Source organism: Aedes aegypti, chromosome 1 (assembly GCF_002204515.2).
Source record: "Aedes aegypti strain LVP_AGWG chromosome 1, AaegL5.0 Primary Assembly, whole genome shotgun sequence".
Lineage (NCBI taxonomy): Eukaryota > Metazoa > Arthropoda > Insecta > Diptera > Culicidae > Aedes > Aedes aegypti.
The window spans coordinates 298,223,846-298,227,695 of record NC_035107.1 but is presented as its reverse complement, the minus strand read 5'-3'; the positions used below and the strand labels follow the sequence as shown (position 1 = coordinate 298,227,695).

General features: G+C 36.6%; 1 long non-coding RNA gene across 1 annotated transcript; it reads right to left on the bottom strand.

Annotated features, from left to right (window-relative positions):
* Positions 1-329: 329 nt before the first annotated feature.
* LOC110674200 lies at positions 330-1,195 on the bottom strand. The gene is made up of 2 exons (XR_002498729.1): positions 766-1,195; positions 330-704 (listed from the first exon to the last, which is right to left on the bottom strand). It is a non-coding gene; the product is annotated as an uncharacterized LOC110674200 (long non-coding RNA).
* Positions 1,196-3,850: the final 2,655 nt, after the last annotated feature.

Below are 3,850 nucleotides of genomic sequence, written 5' to 3'. Positions count from 1 at the left end.
TTTGATCTAAATTGAATTCGAACGTCAACAAGAATAGGGGAATATGATCGTACCTGCAATATACGGCTAAGAAAAGGAACCCTGACAAAGAAAATTATTAGTCAATAACTGTAGAAGTCCTCTTAGAACACTAAGCTGATAAGCAGACTCTGTTTCAGTAATGACGTAATATCAAGGAGAACAGAAGGAGAAGAAGAAGTTGATATACCTATCATGAGTAAAAACTAATAATTTCTTTGAGTAATAGAAATCGTTGAAAGAGCTAATCTTTTATCTATGAAAAAATAGTTTGGTTCAAAATGTATAGTTTATATGTTAAAACGTTATTGGTCCAACTAGACGATCTGGGCAGTATCAAAATTGTGTTTGTGCAATATGGGGTGAGAATAAAAGCGCATATTTCAAAACAACTTTTTCAACGATTTTTCATGTGGTAGATATTTTAAGAGATTTTTTATTGGCTCAAAACATAGAATAACATATTGTGAAGAATTGAATTGCAGTGTGTCGAAGATCAGGGTCCGTTCCATAGAAACTTGTTCTGAACGTGGCAAGAATATTTGGGCTTCGTGAAATGATCCATGACTCCAACAGTGCTACAGAGGTGGTTTTCATGTTCGAGCATAACGCCAATGTCATGAGCAGCATATTTGATAAAACATCATGCCTTTTTCTTCAGAAAAGACAACTGAAACTGATTGTGGCTGTAACAAGAAGAGAACATTAATGTCCATTTAATACACATGACTTCAATTGATACACAACACAGCGTAGAGCAACAACCCTAGATGAATTTCGAATATTTAGATGTTTTAGAAGAATCACTCTGTTCACACAAGACCATTTCGAGAAATTTCACTTGTACCATTGACGCACTCTTCGTAAAATCGCGATGAAAAGACAACAGTATTGGTTGCTAGGCCTACTAACAATGATTGTTACCAATCTACAGCATAGTCCACTTTGTTGAATGAGCCACAAATGATTCAGATAAATGATGCAGTATTTTATCGAAATGATAGGATCAAATCAAAGCCTTGTTGGATTGAAAAATAAGGATCGTGCATTCTCTTTCTCCTTGTTTTATGAATCAAAGCAACACAAAGCAAAGGCAATTTTGAAGACTGCGTTGGAATAGGGAAATCATTTGAAACTATTTGGAATTTCTGCTGAATAGGTATACCCTCAACTAATATGTTAGCGAAAGTACTTCCTAAAGAGTGAATTCCTTCATCTCCTATACCTGATATGACGCATTTTTCTTCAGGGTAGTAAATTTGAGACGATTTTACTTTACGACTTTTAATGATAGATATATCAGAACCTGTGTCAACAATAAAAGTACACTGGGTTTCCGATAAATCTATTTTTAAAATAACGTAATTGGAGGTCGATGCATTCACTGTAAATGTCGACCAAACTGTGTGCCTAAAAAAGTATTGTTTTGTGCCGGCTGTTGTCGCTGTTGATAAGTGGATTGCGGCTGCTGATAAACTGGTTGTTGCTGATTTTGTTGGTAACCTACAGGCGGTAATTGTTGAAAAACGGGTTGTATTGCCTGTGGTATAGGCTGCATGAAATAGGTAGAACGTGTTTCGTATCGTCCTCTTCCTCTATTCCATTGGCCTCTGAAATTTTGTCCTCTGAAGTTTTGACCTCTAAAATTTTGTCCTTGGCCATAACTGTGTCCTTGGCTATAATTGCCTCGGAAATTTTGAAATCTTGGTTGATCATGATTACGAGAAAATGATCTGTGACCAGAAGAAAAATTTCTTCTGTCACCGTTGAATCCACCACGGCCACGACCACGTTGGTTGTGATTGTTTTTTGTATAGAACATTTGTGCCATCGAGGATTTCTGTCTTTCTTCAGAATAGTTTTCCTGAAGTTTTTGGATGGCTTCATTGATCTTAGTGAATGTACCGGCTCTTAGAATCAACTTCGAATCCGCATGGTCTATTCCGTTAATCAGAGATTCGATACCACTTTTAGTAGCCATTTGCATAGCCTTGTCAGTAGGTATAGTTTCGTCAATGTAGGTTGCTGCAAGCTGTTGGGTTAGTTTCTCCACCTCTTTGCAGAATTCTTCCACAGTGCCCCTTTTTTTAGAGCACTCATTTTTGCTTTAATGTTGTCCGAACTTATTTACGGAGCACATTGGGTTTTTAGCTTTTCCAGTGTTTCATTTAAATTTTGTGCCCCCGTTATTGACTGACGTGCAACTCCAGTCAACCTTGTTTTGATAAATTTAAAAACAGTTTCGTCTGCCGCTGTTTTCTGCGCCACTGTGGCGTCTGCAAATTCTCCATTGACGGTATCAGAGAATAATGCAACGGCATCGAGAAAAGAGTTGAGATGGTCCGGAGACCCATCATAAGTTTGGATGAGGGATGTCCCCAATTTGATGTCGACAGTAGGCATTTTTACTTCCCTTTTAAATGATAACCTTTTAGAAATAATAGCCGCTCTAACTACTGTTTTAAATTTAGGTTTTAATATAATTGAATTATTTAGTAGTTTTAGAGAGTCTTCAGTTATTGTTTTAAGAGTTTGATATTTTTGACATTCCGTATTCCATAAATCTGATGCGATGGAATTTTGTGCGCTTAGCAAAATAGTTTTATATTGTTTTAAAAGCTTTATTAAAAAATCCTTTTTTTGTACGATATTTTCTTGAGATCGTGGTCTTTTTATATTTTTGGTAATATTATTGAACTCTTTTGTGATACTAGCTTCAATTATCTGAAGCTCTTCTAACATTTAAAAGATATAAAAATTCTTCAGTAGATTTGAGATAATTATTATTCGCTATTATATATATAATTGCATTGTTTGTTCGTCCCGTTAACTTTCTGCACTCACCCTGTAAATTAGATTGAGGTTACCTGCTTGCCTGCTTGTTGTCCGGGTTGCTCTCTGCTGCTTCAATAGGATTGTTGTTTATATTGTCTATAATTTTCATTGCTCACTGTTGTGTTGAGCAGGCGCCTTTTCTGTATTTTCTCGATCACCGGTATTAATGTTGTTTTGTTGCTGTTGACTCTGTAGCTCCCTCATCAATGCTTCTGCCTCGCGATCGTCGTAAGTAAGTCTGATGTAATGGAAAACTTCCCCTGTCTGTGCATCGACTTGGTACACATTTGTTGCAAAGAACTGCATTTTCTTCCTTTCAATGGTCTTCCAGCAACACACAAATTTCTTCACAAGTCACTTCTTAGTACAAAATCGCTAACACGCGTCCGCCTAGGTTTTTTTTCGACGCTTCTTGATGTGTCATGAGTCCCTTGTCCGTAGTGATCACTACCGATCCAGTGATACTTGGGCATACCGTCGATGCATAACTTAATAGTTCGTCTGCTCTTACAGACCTACGATTCACTAAGCCAATGTTACTGAGGCTTATTTGTTTAACTTTGTACCGATTATACGATACTTTCTTCGCTTGTAAAAAGTCTTCTTTCATTAACAAATGGATAAATTGTTTACATATACCATTTGATACGACAATTGTACTATTTTTCTTCGTTGCCAAGTTGGCCACTAAATCTTGTAATTTGTTCATCGTTAATAAGCAACAATTAATTTCATTTCACTGTACTCTCCGTCTAACGTCCTCCACAAACGTTTGTTTTCCCGTATCACTGTCCAGCCATAACATAATATAGCTAACTGCGTTCCGATGGTCACTATCGTTAATATAAATTCTTCTCTTGACATACTTCTAAAGCACTGAGTTTTTCACTTTTCTATCGTAAGCTCACTAAGTTTGCTTAGTTTGTTTGCCTTTTTTATGACTTGCCTAGTCATTCGCCTTTGGATTTCTCCCCACAAACTTAAAACAAGCTGAATT